Raw genomic sequence first — 21,670 nt, 5'->3', positions numbered from 1 at the left:
TCGGCTCACTCTAACCTCTGCCTCCTGGGTTCAAGTGATTCTCGTGTCTCAGCCTCCCAAGTGGCTGGGATTACAGGCGCCCACCACCATGCCCGGCTAATTTTTGTATTTTAAGCAGAGACGGGGTTTCGCCATGTTGGCCAGGCTGGTCTCAGACTCCTGACCTCAAGTGATCCGTTCCTCTTGGCCTCCCAAAGTGCTGGGATGACAGGCGTGAGCCACTGCACCCGGTCCCAAAACAAAAAAATTGTTTTGTATTCAGAGGTCAGCAGCTGTGTGTGGTGGGGGGCCCAGCAAGGCCCCACCCATGGATCATCGTGTGAAAAACAGTCTTGCCTGAGTTTGTGTCCTCACTCTAAATGGCAGCAGATGTGTATTTTCTTTTTGACTCTGCAGCTGGTGTGGACCACCTGCTTTAACCTTTCACTAGCCTCTGAGTTTTCTATGATTCCTGTTGGAAGAAAAGCTGAGTGTTGGGAGAGCAGTGGGCCTGCTCTGAGCCCTCTCCCTGGACTGGGGGAGCAGTGGGCCTGCTCTGAGCCCCTCAACCTGAGCTGCGGGGTCAGTGGGCCTGCTCTATGCCCTCACCCTGGACTTTGGGGCCAGTGGACCTGCTCTGAGCCCTCACCCTGAACTCGGGGGCAGTGGGCTTGCTCTGAGCCCTCACCCTAGACTGTGAGGCCAGTGGACCTGCTCTGAGCCCTCACCCTGGACTCGGGGGCAGCGGGCCTGCTCTGAGCCCTCATCCTGGACTCGGGGGCAGCGGGCCTGCTCTAAGCCCTCACCTTGAACATTCAAGATTTAAGAAAGTTTACCACCAACAGATTCTGTTGAAAAGAACTACTTAAGAAGTCCTCCTGCAAGAAATGACATGAATCCAGAGGAAGAAGCAGTGTGAAAAAAGTAACACTTCCCTAAGTAATCAGCCAATGCTATTATTTAAGACTAAAGTATTGATTGCCATGGATGCCTAAAATAACAATTTAGAATTAGAATTCTGGATTATATCAACAGGAGAGTTGGGGAAAAGGAAAACAGCGGGAGGAAGTGAACACTCCTTATCTTGTTTGGGAAGAGTCTATATGTACTGTTTACCTTTAGATTTTGTTAGGCAACATTATATATGGATATAAAAAATTAAGAGTATTAGAAAAATAGCAATGAAATGTATAAATTTCAAACCAGTAAAGGAAATAAGATGGAACAAAGAAATTTCAATCAACCCAACAGAAAGCAAGAACGGGAACAAAAAGAGAAACAGCATAATCAATAGAAAACACAAAGATAGGCCAGGCATGGTGGCTCACGCCTATAATCCCAGCACTTTGGGAGGCCGAGGAGGGTGGATCACTTGAGGTCAGGAGTTCAAGACCAGCCTGGCCAACATGGTGAAACCCTGTCTCTACTAAAAGTACAAAAATTAGCCAGGCTTCTTGGTGGGCACCTGTAATCCCAGCTACTTTGGAGGCTGAGGCAGGAGAATCACTTTAACTTGGGAGTTGGAGGTTGCAGTGAGCCGAGATCATGCCATTGTACTCCAGCCTGGGTGACAGGGCGAGGCTCTATCTCAAAAAAACAAAATAAAACAAAACAACCCCACAAAGATAATAAAGTCCAAACAAATGAGTATTCATAATAAATGGGCAATAAGAAAAAAAATCAAGTGAATAGCAAATAGGCAATTCATATGAAAATACTATTCAAGGAAATTAAAATTGCTAAGAAAGAAAAAATGCTTGATCTCACCATTTATCAAGGAAATACAAATAAAAGGGCATTGAGATGCTATTTTTACTGATTAGATTGGCAAGTATTTTTAACTTTGATAACAAATGTTAGCCGGAGTTGGGCAAATGGGTACCCTCATGTCCCACCAGAGTGAGTGCATATTAGTGCAGCCAATTTGAAGGGCATCTGACATATGTATTAAAACCAAAACATTTGCATGTGTGTGCAAGAAAGTATAGTCAAGATTATCTTAGCAGCATTGCTGGTAGCAGTGAGATATTGGCAATGACCTAAAGGTCCATCATTGGGAGAATAACTACATGAACTATTGTATGTTCCTACCACAGAATACTCTGCAGCAGTTAAAAACAGTAACTTAGAATCATTTCTTTCTTTTTTCATTTTCTTCTTTCTTCCTTTCTCTCTCTCTCTCTCTTTCTTTCTTTGAGACAGAGTCTTGCTCTGTCTCCCAGGATGGAGTGCAGTGGTACAATCTCGGTTCACTGCAATCTCTGCCTGGCAAGTTCAAGTGATTCTCCCACCTCTGCCTTCCAAGAAGCTGGGATTGCAGGTGCCCACCACCATGCCTGGCTACTTTCTGTATTTTTAGTAGAGATGGGATTTTACCATGTTTGCCAAGCTGGTCTCGAACTTCTGACTTCAGGCGATCCACCTGCCTTGGCCTCCCAAAGTGCTGGGATTACAAGTGCGCCCCACCAGATTCATTTCTTATAGTACGAGTAGACTTACTGTGACTACTTAAAAATTTTCAGAAGGAAAGGAACAGAAACATATTTTATATGTGTAAAGCCACATAAGACAACACTACCGTCTTTTCACAAAGCCCTTTCCCCTTCCCGCTTGCCCGCTTCTTTCCCCATCCTGCTTGCCACCCTCTTTTTGCCCTCCATCTACCCCAAAACTATTTTCCCCATCGTCTTTTTCCCAATCCTCTTTCCTACCTCCCTCTCGCCACCCTCTTGTCTCCTCCCACTTGCCACCTTCTTTTCCCCCCTCCATCCACCCAAAAGCTTTTTACCCACCGTTTTTCTTTCTGCACCGTCTTTCTTTTCTGCCCTCTGTCTTTTCGCAAAACCTTCTCTCCCTCCCGCTCACCACCCTCTTTTTCCTTCTCCCACTTGTCACCCTCCTTTCCCCATCCAGCTACCCAAAAACATTTTCCCCCACGGTCTTTTCGGAAAACCTTGTCTCCCTCACTCACCACTCTCTTTTGACCCCTGCTGCTCACCACCCTCTTTTCCCTCTCCATCTACCCCAAAACATTTTTTCCTCACTGTCTTTCCCCCCTCACCATCTTTTCACAAAGCCTTCTCCCTGCTCCTGCTCACCACCCTCTTTTTCCCCACTCCCACCCCTCTCCCACATGCCACCCTTTTTTCACCCTCCATCTACCCCAAAACTATTTTTCCATCGTCGTTTTCCCAACCCTCCTTCCCACCTCCTGCTTATCACCTTCCCCCCTCCATCTACCCAAAACCTTTTCCCCCACTCTTTTCCCCACTGGCTTTTATGCCTCCTGCTCGCCACCCTCTTTTCCCGCTCCATCTACCCAAAAACTTTTCTCCCCACTGTCTTTTCTCCCCACCGTCTTTTCACAAAACATTCTCTCCCTCTTGCTCACCCCGTTTTTCCCCCCTTTACCAATCTCTCTTTAGTCCTCCCACTTGCCACCCTCCAGGGTCAGACCCTGAGTGCTGGCACTCTGGACGCACCCCACCGTCAGCAGGGAGAGGCGCAGGGCTGGGAGGGGCCTGGAGTCTTGCCTGGGGTATTACTCTTGCAAATTCATTTTGTGCGGGCCTCGGTTGGTTTCCCTGGCAGCGATTCCATTGGAAGCCAGCTTCAAGCCGGCATTTCCGGCCTGGCAGGTGTTCACAGCGGCGTCTGTCCTGCCCCAGGACGTGCGCAGTGCTTGGCACAAGGGCGGCAGCGATGCCAGCTTCAGCAGCGCAGTATGGCCACTCAGGCCCAGGCCCCGGCCCGGGTTCGCGGGTTCGCGGGTTCGCGTTAGTGCGGCTCTGCCAGAGTAGGCGCAGAGCTTTGGGAGTTCTCCCTAGGTGCCGGTCGGGCGGGGGCGCCCAGGAGCTTCTTGGAGGCCGCAGCTGGCGGCCCATCGGGACAAGCGTCCAGTCAGCAGCATGTCAGAGCCGGTGTCACATGTGCGTGCACTAGGGGAAGGCAGCCTGGGGTCGCTCCTCGGGGCCATCTGCCTGCAGGAATGAGTCCACCGACTTGTAGCTGAGCTGCAAGGGCGTCAGGCAGCGGAAAGTGCCAGGAGAGTGGGGGATCTGCACGCAGGCCCTCTGTGAGGGCACCACCATCTCCCCAGGAGACAGCCAGGGTGGCACTCTGGCGATGAGGCTGGGGTCTCAGTACTCGCCCTGACACCACCCCCCTCCCTTGTCTCCTCAGCATCATAGTTGGGGGCCTCCTCCGTGTCTGAAATTTGCAAGTCTTTCTCCTGAATGGTGAAATTGTGACGGGGCTCTACCTGGGCATCTTCCTATTGGGGATGCTGCTGTTTTACCGCTTCTGGGCGCTCTTTGGCTTGTACAGCTTGGCTGCCTTCTTGTTCTGGTTGATCCCGAGCTTGCTCAACTTGAAGGACTCCAGGTGCTTCCTCATGGACCTGTCGAAGATTTCCTGCTCCTGCTTCTCGTCCTCAGTTGGTGTGGCTGTAGCGATGCATGTACTCCTTCCCCGCCTTGCGCAGGTACTGCTGCAGCGTGTGGTGCGTGACGGGGTCCTCCCCATACCGAACGTCTGCCACGTTCAGGGACTGAACTTCCAGACAGACGGCATTGATGTTCTCCCTCAGAAGGTAAGAGACAGAGGCCACCGTTGCGGACGATCATGGCGTGAAGTCCACGTTGACGACGTTATCAATACTTGGGGAGCTGATGAAGGCCACGGACCTTAGGCACTCTCCCTTGGTGGCTTAGCTGATGGCTTAGCTGATGACATCCTTCAGGTTCAGCTCATGGAAGACATTGAGGATCTCATCTCAAGACTTCTGGGTTAGCCGTCTCATGAGAACCCCACTGAGGAACTTCCTGTCAAAGTGGGACCACATCTCTCTGAGATAGTTGTGCCTAATATGCGGAGCTATGTCCCTGATGGCCAAGAGGATGTGGTTGAAAGCATGGTGGTGCAGCTTCTCATGGAGCTTGGGCTCCTGGTGCTCACTCCTCTTCACCTTCAGCCACTGCACCAGGGGCTTGATGGTCAGGACCCGGAAAATGACTGTGAAGAAGATGATGACGGTGGTGCTGACAAACAGGTTCTTCTCCTTGACCTTGCTTCTGTCTGGAAGCACGACCAGGATGAAGGCCATGGCCCCATGCAGGCCTCTATAGGACATGACCACCTGGTCTATGATCTCCAGCTGCATCATCCAATAGCAGTACAGGAGTCAGGACTGGATGACACCATGGCTCGGTACATGAAGGTGAAGGCCAGTGCAGGAGGATGAAGGCCATGTTCCACGTCCAGATGAGCAAGTTCATGGTCGAGATGCCCAGGGATATGAAGATGATATTGGTTCCACTGGCCAGCATCTTCATGGTGTAGTGCGTGGTGGTGGCCGACTGCTCCGAGATGTTGACTTTCATGTACTTATGACAGCAGATGCCACAGAAGATGATGGCCAGGATGGCCGACAGCAACAGTTTCTCAGATGTCCTACAGACGGGTAGGAGATGAAGAACACGAAACCAGGCTAGATGATGTGCACATGCTTGGTGAAGTGGGTCACCAGTGACAGCAGGAAGGCAAACACCTCCCCACAGTCATGCCCCCCAAGCTCACCACAAAGAAGGACACTACACCTTTTGCACAGTCCACGCTGGTCACGTTGTCATCACCCAGTGTCATAAAAGATTGAAACACATTGTACAGAGTCATTCAGTAGCAACTCCCTGAAGACGATGATGAACAGGACCTCATTGACATGAACCTCCTCAAACACAACCAGGATGGCTGCTGGGTCCACAGTGGTGATCAGGCTGCCCAACAGGAGGAAGTCCAGCAGCCCTATCTGCAGGTTGCCCATGAGCCTACTAAGGGAGATGACATAGAGGGACAGTATGGTGGTGGCTGCATTGCACATGGTGCTGATGACCTGGTACAGCAGGATGGTGCCCAGGTTGCCAAAGAAGAGCCAGTTGGGCATGAAGTAGCCGGCATCTAGCATGATGGGGGACGTCAGCATGAAGTCGCTATGTGGTCGGCCACCCAGATGATGCTGCCCAGCACCAGGCCCAGGACGATGAGCAGGGTGCTCTCAGGGACCACGGTGGTGACCTTGTGGGACAGGTAGAACCAACCTTGGCCAGGCTGACCACAAGGATGCAGATCACAATCATGTACTGGTCCTGGACATTGGCCCATTCAAAGGCGGCCACGTGGGAGCCCTGACTCACATCATGTACACTACCGTGCTCCTCCTCGACACCCCCTCACCCATAGCAGCCACCCAGCACCAGCGCCACTGCCATCAGCAGCCCCCGGCAGCAACATCTGTGATGCGTTTCCATGCCAGCCTGGGACACACATGTTGTGGGAAGTCCCAGCTGTGCCCATCTGATGCACCGTGTCTGGGTATCGTGGGTATTGTCTGTGCGATGGGCCCTAGAGCTCAGCTGTCATCTCTTTGTTTTGTTTTTTTGGTTTTTGTTTTTTTGTCTTTTTGATGGAGTTTCACTCTTTGTTGCCTTGGCTAGAGGGCAGTGGTGTGATCTCGGCTCACTGCAACCTCCGCCTCCCAGGTTCAAGGGATTCTCCTGTCTTAGCCTCCCAAGTAGCTGGGATTACAGGTGACTGACACCACGCCCGGCTAATTTTTGTATTTTTAGTGCAGACAGGGTTTCACCATGTTGGCCAGGCTGGTCTCGAACTCCTGACCTCAGATGATCTGCCTGCCTCGGCCTCCCAAAGTGTTGGGATTACAGGCTTTTTGTCTTTTAAGCTTTGCCAAGATAAACGCCTTCTGTTTGAAAAGGATGATTTTCAAAAGGGCCAGAACCTCCTTCCTGGTTCTAAAGGAAGTTTGGGCCAGGGCCCCTTGAGCTTAGGAGAAGGCATGAGTGTGAAAGTGATGGGGGCAGGTGGCTTTCATAGCTGGATGATGTAGAATGCATCGTGGAAGGGTGGCTGCAAGTGGCTTTGCTTAGCATGGCCACCTGGAAGGAGGCTTAGGGTCTTCCAAGTGGCCAGGGCCGTGAGGGGATTAACCCAGCCTCTTGGTTCCAGTTATGTATGTGTTCTTGAGTCAAATGGGCCAGGGTCTATATCCACAGTGACTCCAGCATCCCAGCCAAGCCTGCGTCCTCCTCTGTCTGCAGAGGGATGACATAGAGGCCATGCCAGGGATTTCTGTCCCCACATCACACAGCTGATGTCATGACCTTGAAGTGAACAGTAAGCCAGCTGATGAAGGGGTCTGTGGGGAACCTAGACTATGAAAAGAGGTAGGGCACCGGGTCTGCCACGCATCCCCTGGGTCCCTTCATTCCCCTTGGCACAGGGAAGTTCCTCTCCTGGGGAGGAGAGGCTTGCACCCTGCCCCTGCTTCTGCCCGCTACTCTGCCTGGTTGTTACGGCCACTTGGCTCAGCCTCCCTTGCAGCTGTGGCCTCATGGGAAACACAAAGGCTCAGGAGGATCCAGAAACCAAGACTCTTGGGACATGGAATTTGGCAATGCCCTGGTCAAAACCATCCAGAGGGAGAAATCTTTACAAAGATCTCCTAAGACTGCAAATGGCAAAATGTTTCCCAGTCTCCAGCATCCCTTTCCCAGCACTCAAGGGAAGACAAGAGGTGTTAGTGAGTATCTGATCCAGGGCTGCATCTCCTGTGAAATCTTGTGATTTATAAGATCCAGCAAAGGCTTTAGTCAGGCTAGGAAGAAATTCTGAAACAGGGGATTCCCTGCTGGAAAGCCTATATGCCAGCACAATTAGGAAAGACTTCAGGAAGAACAAAGGAAGCCATGGTGCAAAGGTGTGGCTGACTCAAACATTTCAGCTTGAGGAGTCTTGGCTGCTGGTGGGAACGAGAAGCAATGGTGTTGGCTGCTCCAAGTCCACATGTAATTGATCTATCTACATATATATTTACATTTTTTGCTTTTTTAAGGAAACTTTTAGGATAATTTTTTTTTTTTTTTTAACAGAATCTGGCTCTGTCGCCCAGGCTGGAGTGCAGTGGCGTGATCTTGGCTCACTGCAAGCTCCACCTGCCAGGTTCACACCCTTCTCCTGCCTCAGCCTCCCGAGTAGCTGGGACTGCAGGCGCCCCCACCACACCCGGCTAATTTTTTGTATTTTTAGTAGAGACAGGATTTCACCGTGTTAGCCAGGATGGCCTCGATCTCCTGACTTCGTGATCCGCCCGCCTCTGCCTCCCAAGGTGCTTGGATTAGAGGCATGCGCCACCGCGCCCGGCTGAAACAAATTTTAACCTAAAGATACACAGAACTCAGGTACCGTCAGCATGTTCTAATGGCCATCAGCCTATCCCTTCTCCCCTGTAATATTATGCTGAAGCAACATGCAGACATTATATGATTTCATCTGTAAATATTTTAATACGTATCTCTAAAAAAAAGGGACTCTTTTCAAGTAGCATAACCAGAACATTTTTATTGTGTTCTGTTTAATATGAAGCCTCAGGGTGGTTAACATCAGGCCTTGGAGTGATGAACAGTGTTCTCTAAGCTGGTCACTTCCTTTGCAGGGTTTACCCTCGGTGCTCAGTGCTGGTCAGTGGGTGAGACAGTTGGTCGAGGCTGAGCACATTAATTCAGCTCCAATCAGACTCTGCTGTTTATCTCAATCTCTCTCTCACGTTTGAGACAGGGTCTTGCTCTGTCACCCAGACTGGAGTGCAATGGTGTGATTCCTGCTCACTGCAACCTCTGCCTCCCAGGCTCAAGCGATTCTCCCACCTCAACCTCCCAAGTAGCTGGGACCACAGGTGCATGCCACCACACCCAGCTAATTTTTGTATGTTTTGTAGAGACAGGGTTTCACCATGTTACCTAGGCTGGTGTCTGTCTCTCTCTCTCTCTCTCTAACATTTTATTTTTATTTATTTTTAATTTTTATTTTTTATAGAGACAAGGTCTTGCCTTGTTGCCAAGGCTGGTCTTGAACTCCTGGCTTCCAGTGATCCTCCCACCTTGACCTCCTAGACTCAAGAGTTTCCAATCAGGAGACACTCATGGAAGAACAGGGTAGGCCTCCTGGGGATGCTCTGGGACTGGAGCCTTGCCTCAGCCTCTTTATTTTAAACCTTGGTCTAAAGTCTTCTGTGACCTCCCGGCTGAGTTCATATTACACAAGCCCCAAATCCCTTTGTAGCATTTAAAAAACTGTAGTCACAGAATTCTGTGCCTAGCTGTATACCTACCATCTTGCCCTTGAGAACTAAGTGCCTTGAAGGCAAGGATCCTGTCTTGCTCAAATCTTATCCCCAATACCTGCCACAGCTTGTAGCACATAGTAGGTGCTCAGATCAGCTTTCTGAAATGAAGCAGAAAAGTCAGGGCACTTGGGTTCATTCACTAGATTTTTGTTTTGTTTTGTTTTGAGACTGAGTCTCGCTCTGTTGCCCAGGCTGGAATGCAGTGACGTGATCTCGGCTCACTGCAAGCTCCGCCTCCTGGGTTCACGCCATTCTCCTGCCTCAGCCTCCTGAGTAGCTGGAATTACAGGCACCCGCCACCATGCCTGGCTAATTTTTTTTTTTTTTTTTTTTTTTGATATTTTTAGTAGAGACGGGTTTTCACCATATTAGCCAGGACGGTCTCCATCTCTTGACTTCGTGATCCACCTGTCTTGGCCTCCCAAAGTGCTGGGATTACAGGTGTGAGCCACCGCACCTGGCCCATTCACCAGATATTTACTGAGCACCCAACCTGTGCCAGCCACTGTGCTAGAATCAAGGAAGACAGCAGTTGTAGAAAAGGAGAGGAAAATCCTTATCTTCTCAGAGCTTACATTCTGCTGGAAGACAACGGATGGGCAAGGAGATGGATGAATATATTCTATGGGACCAAGCCTTTGCTCCACCCTCACCTTGCTGGATGACCTGGGGTATTTCACTCCACCTCAGTGAGCCACAGTTTTCCATTTCTGTCAAATAAGGAAGTAGGGCAAGATGGTCTCCTTAGAATTCAAGACATTCTCAGAGGGTCTGCAGGGATTTCTCAAACATTGAATTGTCTTCCATCCAATGTCAATGCTTTAAGCATACTGAGGACCCTGTTTGTTGCTTGGACTTAATTAAGCCCAGGGTTGTGTGGGCAGGAAACTCAATGCTCATGTTTCAGGAAAAGCACTGGATCCAATGATTGCCAAGCCCCACCCCAGCTCAGATCAGCTAATCAGGGACCCCATGCTTCTGCATTATCTTTTTTCTGTGTGTAAACAGGCACATCCTAGGTGCTTCAATATTGAGTTCCAGCTGAATCAGCCCTTCCAAGGTCACTGCCCAGGGTATAGGGCATCCCTAGCTCTGGGCTGTGAACACTTGTCTATCCTTGTTACTCTCACCAGAACCTAAGGCTCAATGAAAGATAAATAGCAAGGGTCAGAAATTTGAGGGATTGCATGTGGGGAAACCCAGGGGCTCCAGCATCACTTGGAGGACAAGAAATAAATGGAGATAAATGGGGGGTCTTTGTCTGGGCTGGTGCAGGAGCACTTCTTGTTTTCACAGACAGCCCTCATTCCTGCACAGTTATGATCCTCATTCCTTAGCTGGGTAACCCGATGTTAGAAAAGATCACCAAAGAGCTGGGTAATGGGGTTCTGGGGTCGGGCTGGACTTGCCTCCAATCTCAGCCCTACTGTATGGAGCAGTGGAACCCTCATATACTGCTGGTGGGCAACCAATTTACTTAGACGAGTTTGGCAGTTTCTTGTATAACTTACCCTTATCATGTGACCCAGCAACTCCACTCCTAGGGATCTACCCAAGAGAAATGAAAACATATTCTCACACAAAAACTTATACACACATTTTCATAACAACATTATTCATAATGGCTTAAGACTGGAAACAACCCAAATGTGCACCAGCTGAAGAATGGATATGTAGACGTTTGTGATCCATCCATGCAACAGAACTTTATTTGTCAATAGACAGGGATGAAGCCACAATGGACATTACAACATGGATGAACCTCAGAAGCATTACACTATGTGAAAGAAGCCAACCATAAAGGCCACACAGTATATGATTTCACTAAGAGGGAATGTGTAGAAAAAGGCACATCTGTAGAGTCAGAAAGCAGATTGGTGGTTGCCTAGGGCTGGGGGTGGGAATGGAAGATTGCCTGCAAACAGGCAAGATAAATGTTTTCAGGGTAATAGAATGTTCTAAAACTGGCTTGTGATGATGATTGCCCAAATCTATAGATTTACTGATCCAACTGTACATTTATCGTGAGTAAATTTTATGGTGTGTAAATTATGCCTCAGTAAAGCTGCTGAAATATGCAAAATAAAACCCAAAACTCACCCCTTGATTCTTCCTAGCTGTGCAGGCTGGGACAATCAACTCCAGTTCCCTGAGCCTCAGTTTATTTATGTGTAAGACGGGCATGTAGTAATGGAACCTCTCAATGAGCATGCCAGGAGGATTCATATAACAGAAAATACATGCAAAGACTTTTGCTGGGAACCCGGCACCTGCACAGGGCCCTCAATTATGTGGGTTGTTGGTGTCATTTCCATGGAACCAAAGAAACTATAGCCACAGAACTCCTCCTTGCTGACAGCTGGTGGGGCTGGTGTTGGCTTGCTTCACTGAGCATTTCCAGTGCTCGGCATTCACTGTGCACTGTAAACATTCTGTGAGCACCATGGACAAGTGAACAAAACAGAGCCCCTCTACAGGTGTCCAGCACCCTTTGGGGAATCAGAGAAGAAAACAGGTGTTTGCAACCCTGTGTGATGGGCACATGTGCTGTAGGAGCCCAGGGAGAAACAAACTGGCTAAAGTGGGCACGTGAGGGGCTCCTCAGAGGCAGCTACACTTGTGTCCTTGCATGAACCCTGCTGAGCCCGATTCTGGAACAGATCAGGACAGGAAGAGCTTTCAAAGAGTTTCTGTTTCAATATTCTTTTCATTGCTAGGAAACTGAGGCTGAGAAAGGGGTAGGAACTGGCTCAGGTTCTGTGATGGAAGTGGGATTTGAATGCTGTCTGACCTTGAAACCTGTGTTAGTATGAATCCTCCCAGAAGCAGACACCAAGTTAGGATGAGATCAGCAGAGATTTAATGGGGATGCACCTATGCAGGTTAAGAGAGGGGCCAGGAGTGATCAGGGAGAGCCTTCAGACTGCCATGTGAGAGGGGAGAGGGGGAAGGAAGGAAGGTAGGGCAGGAGGAGTCCGAGACACAGCACAGCTCTAGGAACATTTGGCCGGATCAGTTGGGAGTCTCTGGTGGACTATTGACTGTTAGAGTATTCCCTTGTCCTGCAGGAACAAGTGGCACTAGTACCCTGGCATGCTCGGTTCTGGCTGGGAGCAGCCTATAGGAAGTGTGGCCTCAGTGCCTAGGCTGGAGTGCAGTGGTGCAATCATGGCTTACCGCAGCCTTGACCTCTTGGGCTGAATTGGTTCTTCCACCTCAGCATCCTGGGTAGCTGGGACCACAGGCATGTGTAACCATGCCCAGCTAATCTTTTAATTTCTTGTTGAATGTCTTGTTGTGTTACCCAGGCTGGACTCAAACTCCTGGGCTCAAGCAATCCACCCTCCTCGGCATCCCAAAGTTCTGGGATTACAGATGTGAGACCCCGTGCCCGACCAGTTGGTTGTATTTCTATTGGATAGTGCTGGTCTAACACAGGTTTTCTCAGCCTCAGCATTGTTGACATTTGGGGCTGAATCATTCTTTGTGTTGAGGGTGGTCTTGTGTATTCTAGAGTGTTCAGAAGCCTCCCTGGCCTCCAGCTACTGGATGTCAGTAGCACCTAGTTAATCCTCAAGGCATAGCAACCCAAAGTTTCTCCAGACATCGACGGAATCACCCCACTTGAGAACAGAGCACATGTTGTGTAGCCACAAGAGCCTATGGCTTACCACATGCCAAGAACTGGTATTAAGGACAGGGTGTTAGGGACACAAACAGGGAACAAAAACTCCTGCCTATGTGGCACTTACTTTAGTGGGAAGTAGAGACAACAAATGAGTAAATATACATTGCCCCTGGCAACACATGCCGTGGTAAACAGTGAAACAGGAAAGGGGACCAGGAGCACAGGGTGGTATGTGCTAGCAGGCTTCCTGTTGTGTGTATTTCATCAGCGAGGCCTCACAGAGAAATCAAAGAGTGAGGAAACAAGCTGGATTCTGAGAACAGTGTTCAAAAAAGTGGCGGGGGCCAGTGCAAAGACCCAGAGGTGCACATCACTGAAAACAAGGAAGGAGATCTCTATGTAGTGACATGAAAAGACTATTAATCAGTGAAAAATTTGTAAATGGGGGCCTTGAACTTAAACTAGGACAAATGATACACGTCTTTCTGGTGAGGTGGTTAAACCTTTTTAAAAATAGCTTTATTGAGGGCCAGGTGAAGTGGCTCACATCTGTAATCCTAGCACTTTGGGAAGCTGAAGTAGTTGAATCACCTGAGGTCAGGAGTTAGAGACTAGCCTGGCCAACATGGCAAAACCCGGTCTCTACCAAAAAAATACAAAAATTATTTGGGCATGGTAATGCATGCCTGTAATCCCAGCTACTCGGGAGGCTGAGGCAGGAGAATCACTTGAGTCAAGAAGGCAGAGTTTGCAGTGAGCCAACATCATGCCACTACACTCCAACCTGGGTGACAGAGCAAGACTCCATCTCAAAAAAAGAAGAAAAAAGCTTTATTGAAATATAATTCACATGCCATAAAAGTCACTCATTTAAAGCCTAAAATTCACTGGTTTTTATTATGTACACAGAGTTGTGCAACAATCACCACATTTGCTTTAGAAAATTTTCATTACCTCTAAAAGGAACCCCATACCCTGTGACCAACACTCCCAAATTCTCCCAGTCCCCCACTCAACCCTAGGCAACCACTAATCTACTTTCTATCTCCAAATTGGTCTATTCTGGACATTTCACATAAATAGAATCATATATGATTTTTTTGTGACTGGCTTCTTTCACTTAGCATAATGTTTTCAAAGTTCATCACGTTCTAGGATATATCAGTATTTCACTCCTTTTTATTGCTGAATAATAGTCCCTTGTAGCAATATATCTCATGTTGTTTATCCATCCATCAGTTGATGAGCATTTGAGTAGTTTCCAATTTTGGGCTGTTACATATAATGCTAAGATGAACATTCAACTGCAAGTTTTTGTGTAAACATATGTTTTCCTTTCTCTTTGAAGTAGCTTTGCTGGGTTATGTGGTAACTCTTATGTTTAGCAAATTGTGGCACTACCAAACTTTTCTAAATTGTATGGATCATTTTATAGTCCCATCAACAATGAATGAGGGTGCCAATTTCTCCACACCCTTGCCAATACTTCTTTCTGTCTTTTTGATTAAAGCTATCCTAGTGGGTGTGAAGTAGTATCTCATTGTGGTTGTGATTTCCATTTCTTTAAAAACTAATGGTACTGAGCATCATTTTAATGTGATTATTGGCCATTTGCATACATTCTTTGGAGAAATGCCTATTCACATATTTTGTCTATATTTAATTGGATTTTTTATTGAGTTGTATGAGTTTTTTTTATTACATATTCTAGATAAAAACACTAACGGATATATAAATGGCAAATATTTTCTCTCAGTTTGTGGGTTGTCTTTTAACTTTCTTGATGGCATCTTTTGAGACACACAAGTTTTTAATTTTGGTAAAGTCTAATTTGGCTATTTTTCTTTTGTCGTACTTCAAAAGCTTGGCCTATCCCAAGTAGTAAAGATTGACTTATATATTTTTCTAAGAATTGTATAGTTTTAGCTCTTATATTTAGGTGTATTGTCCAATATCAATTTAGTTTTGCGTATGGTGAGAGGTAGGGTCTAACTTTATTCTTTTGCATGTGGATAAACAGTTGTTCCAGTATCATTTGTCAGAAATATCATTCTTTCCCAATTGAGTTGTCTTGGATCCTTGTTAAAAATCCATTTTTTGTAAACGTGAAGGTTTATTTCCAGACTCTTTATGCTAGCGATCTACCTATGCCAGTACCACCCTATCTTAATTACTGCAGCTTTGTAGTAAGTTCTGAAATTAGGAAGTGTGAGTCCTCCAGTTTATTCTTCTCTTTTTAGATTGTTGGCTATTGTGAACTCCTTGAATTGCCATACGAATTTTAAGTATGCCCATTTTGCAAAAATGTTAGCTGGGGTTCTGACAGGGATTGTATTAAGTCTGTAGATTTGGAGAGTATTGCAATCTTTTTTTTTTTTTTTTTTTTCTTTTTTATTGATCATTCTTGGGTGTTTCTCGCAGAGGGGGATTTGGCAGGGTCACAGGACAATAGTGGAGGGAAGGTCAGCAGATAAACAAGTGAACAAAGTTCTCTGGTTTTCCTAGGCAGAGGACCCTGCGGCCTTCCGCAGTGTTTGTGTCCCTGGGTACTTGAGATTAAGGAGTGGTGATGACTCTTAACGAACATGCTGCCTTCAAGCATCTGTTTAACAAAGCACATCTTGCACCGCCCTTAATCCATTCAACCCTGAGTGGATACAGCACATGTTTCAGAGAGCACAGGGTTGGGGGTAAGGTCACAGATCAACAGGATCCCAAGGCAGAAGAATTTTTCTTAGTACAGAACAAAATGAAAAGTCTCCCATGTCTACCTCCTTCTACACAGACACAGCAACCATCCGATTTCTCAATCTTTTCCCCACCTTTCCCCCCTTTCTATTCCACAAAACCGCCATTGTCTTCATGGCCTGTTCTCAATGAGCTGTTGAGTACACCTCCCAGATGGGGTGGTGGCCGGGCAGAGGAGCTCCTCGCTTCCCAGTAGGGGCGGCCGGGCAGAAGCGCCCCTCACCTCCCGGACGGGGCGGCTGGCCGGGCGGGGGGCTGACCCCCCCCCACCTCCCTCCCGGACGGGGCGGCTGGCCGGGCGGGGGGCTGACCCCCCACCTCCCTCCCGGACAGGGCGGCTGGCCGGGCAGAGGGGCTCCTCACTTCCCAGTAGGGGTGGCCGGGCAGAGGCGCCCCTCACCTCCCAGACAGGGCGGCTGGCCGGGCGGGGGGCTGATCCCCCCACCTCCCTCCCGGACAGGGCGGCTGGCCGGGCGGGGGGCTGACCCCCCCCACCTCCCTCCCGGACGGGGCGGCTGGCTGGGCGGGGGGCTGACCCCCCACCTCCCTCCCGGACGGGGCGGCTGGCCGGGTGGGGGGCTGACCCCCCCACCTCCCTCCCAGACAGAGCGGCTGGCCGGGCAGAGGGGCTCCTCACTTCCCAGTAGGGGCGGCCGGGCAGAGGCGCCCCCCCCACCTCCTGGACAGGGCGGCTGGCCGGGCAGGGGGCTGATCCCCCCACCTCCCTCCCGGATGGGGCGGCTGGCCAGGCGGGGGGCTGACCCCCCTACCTCCCTCCCGGATGGGGCGGCTGGCCGGGAGGGGGGCTGACCCCCCCACCTCCCTCCCGGACGGGGCGGCTGGCCGGGCAGAGGGGCTCCTCACTTCCCAGTAGGGGCGGCCGGGCAGAGGCACCCCTCGCCTCCCGGACGGGGCGGCTGGCCAGGCGGGGGGCTGACCCCCCCACCTCCCTCCCGGACGAGGCGGCTGGCCGGGCAGAGGGGCTCCTCACTTCCCGGTAGGGGTGGCCGGGCAGAGGTGCCCCTCACCTCCCGGACGGGGCGGCTGGCCAGGCGGGGGGCTGACCCCCCCACCTCCCTCCCAGACGAGGAGGGAGGACGCTCCTCACTTCTCAGAGGGGGTGGCTGCCGGGCGGAGGGGCTCCTCACTTCTCAGACGGGGCGGTTGCCAGGCAGAGGGTCTCCTCACTTCTCAGACAGGGCGGCCGGGCAGAGACACTCCTCACATCCCGGACGGGGAGGCAGGGCAGAGGTGCTCCCCACATCTCAGACGATGGGCGGCAGGGCAGAGACGCTCCTCACTTCCCAGATGTGATGGCGGCCGGGAAGAGGCGCTCCTCACTTCCTAGATGGGATGGCGGCCGGGCAGAGAAGCTCCTCACTTTCCAGACTGGGCAGCCAGGCAGAGGGGCTCCTCACATCCCAGACGATGGGCAGTCAGGCGGAGACGCTCCTCACTTCCCAGACGGGGTGGCTGCCAGGCAGAGGCTGCAATCTCGGCACTTAGGGAGGCCAAGGCAGGCGGCTGGGAGGTGGTTGTAGCGAGCCGAGATCACGCCACTGCACTCCAGCCTGGGCGCCATTGAGCACTGAGTTAACGAGACTCCGTCTGCAATCCCGGCACCTCGGGAGGCCGAGGCTGGCAGATCACTCGCGGTTAGGAGCTGGAGACCAGCCCAGCCGACACATCGAAACCCCGTCTCCACCAAAAAAATACGAAAACCAGTCAGGCGTGGCGGCGCACGCCTGCAATCGCAGGCACTCGGCAGGCTGAGGCAGGAGAATCGGGCAGGGAGGTTGCAGTGAGCTGAGATGGCAGCAGTACCGTCCAGCTTCGGCTCGGCATCAGAGGGAGACCGTGGAAAGAGGGGAGAGGGGAGAGGGGAGAGGGGAGAGGGGGGAGGGGGGAGGGGAGAGGGGAGAGGGGAGAGGGGAGAGGGAGCTCTATCTACCACACAGTCCTTCTCTGAATCCTGCAATCTTAATACTAAGACTTCTAATCCATAAATACGTACTATTTTTCAGTTTATATCTAATTTACCTCCACAATGTTTCACAATGTTTAGAGTACAAGTTTTGTTCTGTTTTGTTAAATTTATTCCTATTTTATTCCTTTAAATGCTATTATAAATGGAATCACTGTCTTAATTTCAGATTGCTCATTGCTAGCGTATAGAAACACAACTGATTTTAATACATTAATCTTGTGCACTGCAACTGTGCTGAACTGTTTATTTAGTTCATTTAGTTATTTAGTTCTTCCCAAAGATCTTCTATATAAAAGCATTATATACAAGATCATGTCATTTACAAATAGAGTTTTACTTCTCCCTTTCTAATCTATATGCCCTTTTATTCCCTCCCCCACTTTTTTTTTGAGTCTCATGCCATTGTCCAGGCTGGAGTGCAATGGTGCAATCTTGGCTCACTGTAACCTCCACCTGCTGGGTTTAAGCGATTCTCCTGCCTCAGCCTCCCAAGTGGCTGGGATTACAGGCATCCGCCACCACGCCAGGCAAATTTTTGTATTTTTAGTAGAGACGGGGTTTCACCAAGTTGTCCAGGCTGGTCTCGAACTCCTGACCTCAGGTGATCCACCCGCCTCAGCCTCCCAAGTGCTGGGATTACAGGCGTGAGCCACCATGCCCTTCTTATTTCCCTTTCTTGCCTAATTGCCCTGCTCTAGAACCTTCATTACAAGATTGAATAAAAGTGGTGAGACTGGACATCCTTGTCTTATTCTTGACTGTAGAAGGAAACCATTAGGTATAACGTTAATCTTGGGGTTTTTATAGATAACCATTATCAGGTTGAGGAGCTTCCCTTCTATTCCTATTTTAGTGGGGTTTCTTTTTAATCATGAAGGGGTGTGAATTTTGTCAAATGCTTTCTTCAGTGTCTATTGAAATCATCATGTGATTTTCTTTCCTCTTTTATTCATATATTACATTAATTTTTGTGTGTCAAATCAACCTTGCATTACTGGGATAAATCCCATTTGGACATAGTATGTAACCTTTACATATGTTGATGGATGTGGTCTGGAAGTATTTCCTCAGGATCTCTGTGTCTATAATCATAAGAGATGATCTGTAGTTTTCTTTATGTCTGTCTGGATTTGGTATCAGGGTAATATTGGCCTTATAGGATGAGTTGGGAAGTGTTTCTGACATGGGTAAATTTTTAAATGTATTTCAGGATAGGCAAAGCCTCAGAGTGGGAGAAGGATATCAGTAAGTAAACCTAGGTGAACAGAAAGTGAACACTATGAAAGTGCAAGCATCAGAGAAATGTGCCATACATAAATTTTTTACAATTTTTTCTACCAAAGGATATGAGATATCACTGAACTCACTACAATATAAGCACGTTTAAAGAAGCAGTTATTTTTAAAGATTGTGGTTTTGTTAGTAATCTCCACTCCATAAGCATGATATTCCAGAGGCCTCTGAAATCCAATGTACTCAAAACTTATAATTTTTCCCACAAACCTCCTGCTTTCCTGTAGTCCCCATCTTGGTAAAGAGATGCCTTTCATGCCATCACTCAAAATGATCTGTCAATCATTTTGGATTTTCCCCCAACCCCATGACACCTAGAAATGACCAATTCTAGACAATATGACTTCTTAATATTGTTTTTTGTTTGTTTGTTTTTGAAACGCAGTCTCACTTTGTCACCCAGGCTGGAGTGCAGTGGCATGATCTGGGCTCACTGCAACCTCCACCTCCCAGGTTCAAGCGATTCTCCTGCCTCAGCCTCCTGAGTAGCTGGGATTACAGGCATGCACTACCATGCCTGGCTACTTTTTGTATTTTTAGTACAGATGGGATTTCACCATATTGGCCAGGCTGGTCTTGAACTCCTGACCTTGTGATCTGCCCGCCTTGGCCTCCCAAAGTGCTGGGATTACAGGCATGAGCCACTGTGCCCAGCCTCTTAATATTGTTTAAATCTGTCACCCACTCCATCTACAATGATTAGGACTTAATTTAGGGCTTCATTAGCTCTCAACTGAGCAATTTTCATGGCCTAGTTTTGATCCTCGATTCTTGCCGTTCACTCTTTCAACCCATCTGTCCATGATGCTAGTTTTTTTTTCAACTTTGAAAAAATGTTTATGAAAACTAGATTAGGGTATCATATTTTTACATTATTCCGCAATGATGTTTAAGCAAGGGGAAAAGTCGCACAAAGCTCTAAAATAATTTTATGTTCGACTTTAGAATGCATTGCAATGAAACCTCAACAATGAAGGAACTAAATGAGGGAAATGAACTAAGTTAGTCTAAACATGAAAAGGTTCCTTTTTGAATAGATTTCATTTTTTGAGCAGCAGAACTGAGCAGAAATTACAATGTTCCTATATGCCCCTCACTCCCACAGCCTTCTCCTATCACAACCTGCACCAGAGTGGTACATTTATTACAGCTGATGAACCCCACAGTGACACATCATTTTCACACATAAATTGAAGTTTGTAATTTACATTAGGGTTCACTCTTGATGGATTTGAACTAATGCATAATGACGTGTATTCACCATTACAGTACCACACAGAACACATACACTGTGCTACAAATCCTCTGTGCTTTGCCTATTCATTCCTCTCTCCCCTCAGATCCTGGCAAACACTACACTTTTTACCGTCTCCATAGTTTTACCTTTTCCAGAACGTAATTCGGGATTTTATAGTATATGGTCTTTTCAGATTGGCTTCTTTCACTTAGTAACACACATTTAAGGTTCTTCCATGTCTTTTCATGAGTTGATATAGCTCATTTCTTTTTGGTGCTGAATAACAGTCCATTGGCTGGGTATAGTAGAGATTATTTATACATTCATCTACTGAAGGACATCTTGGTTGCTTCCAAGTTTTGGCAATTATGAAAAAAGCTTCCATACACATCTGTATGCAGGTTTTTTTGTGAACATGTTTTCAACTCACTTGGGCAAATTCCAAGGAGCATAATTGCTGGATCATACAGTAAGAATACGTAAGAAGTTGCCAAACAATCTTCCAAAGTACCATTTTGTATTCCCACTGGCAGTGAATGAGAGTTCCTGTTGCTCCCCATCTTCCCCAGCTTTGGTGTTGTCAGTGTTTTGGATTTCAGCCATTGTAACAGTCATGTAATAGTACGTCACTGCTGTTTTAATTTGCATTTCCCTAATGACACATAATGTGGAGCACAGTTATCTTTTGAAAACGTAGAGCTGATCATGTTATTTCTTGCCTCAAGGTCCTATAATGACTTCTCCCTGTCTATAGAATAAAATTCAGACTCCTTAGAAATGCTCCCAAGATTATGCATCTCACATTCCGGCCCCATTTTACCCATCTACAACCTCACCTCATCTTGCAACATCTCTGGTACTTCTATCCTCTAATCATCTGCATCTGCAGCTTCAGAACACATCAGCTTCTATACTGTTGCTCCTGCTCTGCTCTACTTACTGTCTTGTGCACACATGGTTACCTGACAAGCACCTAATCACCTTTCAACATTCAGCTCCAATATCAACTATTCCACAAAGCTTTTATACCTACCCCCTTTACACTACTACCTACATCATATATTGCACCCATAACAATTTATTTATTTTATTTTTATTATTTTTTTGAGACAGAGTCTCACTCTGTCACCCAGGCTGGAGTGCAGTGGCATGATCTTGACTCACTGCAAGCTCCGCCTCCTGGGTTCACGCCATTCTCCTGCCTCAGCCTCCTGAATAGCTGGGACTACAGGCACCTGCCACCACGCCTGGCTAATTTTTTATATTTTTAAGAGACAGGGCTTCGCTGTGTTAGCCAGGATGGTCTTGATCTCCTGACCTCGTGATCCACCCACCTCGGCCTCCCAAAGTGCTGGGATTACAGGCATGAGCCACCGCACCTGGTCCCTAACAATTTCATTTATTACTATACTGAAGGGAGCACATCTGATCTCTGTCACCTAGCACAGTGTTTTGCACATATTGGTACTCATTAAAGCTTTGTTCAAGGAAAGAACAGATATTTTAGTTTTTCAATTGATCCTCAGAACAAACCTGTGCTATAGGTAAGGTATTATCCAAGTTTTAGACATTAATAACAATTTGGTTATCCTGTGTTAGCTG

At 48.2% G+C, this 21,670-nt stretch overlaps 1 pseudogene; it reads right to left on the bottom strand.

Moving 5' to 3' along the window:
* Window positions 1–3,517: 3,517 nt before the first annotated feature.
* Window positions 3,518–20,671, bottom strand: LOC112207997 (sodium/hydrogen exchanger 3-like; annotated as a pseudogene).
* Window positions 20,672–21,670: the final 999 nt, after the last annotated feature.

Source organism: Pan troglodytes, chromosome 8 (assembly GCF_028858775.2).
Source record: "Pan troglodytes isolate AG18354 chromosome 8, NHGRI_mPanTro3-v2.0_pri, whole genome shotgun sequence".
NCBI classification, from domain to species: domain Eukaryota; kingdom Metazoa; phylum Chordata; class Mammalia; order Primates; family Hominidae; genus Pan; species Pan troglodytes.
Note: the sequence above shows the minus strand (reverse complement) of the source record. Positions and strands in the feature narration are given on the sequence as shown.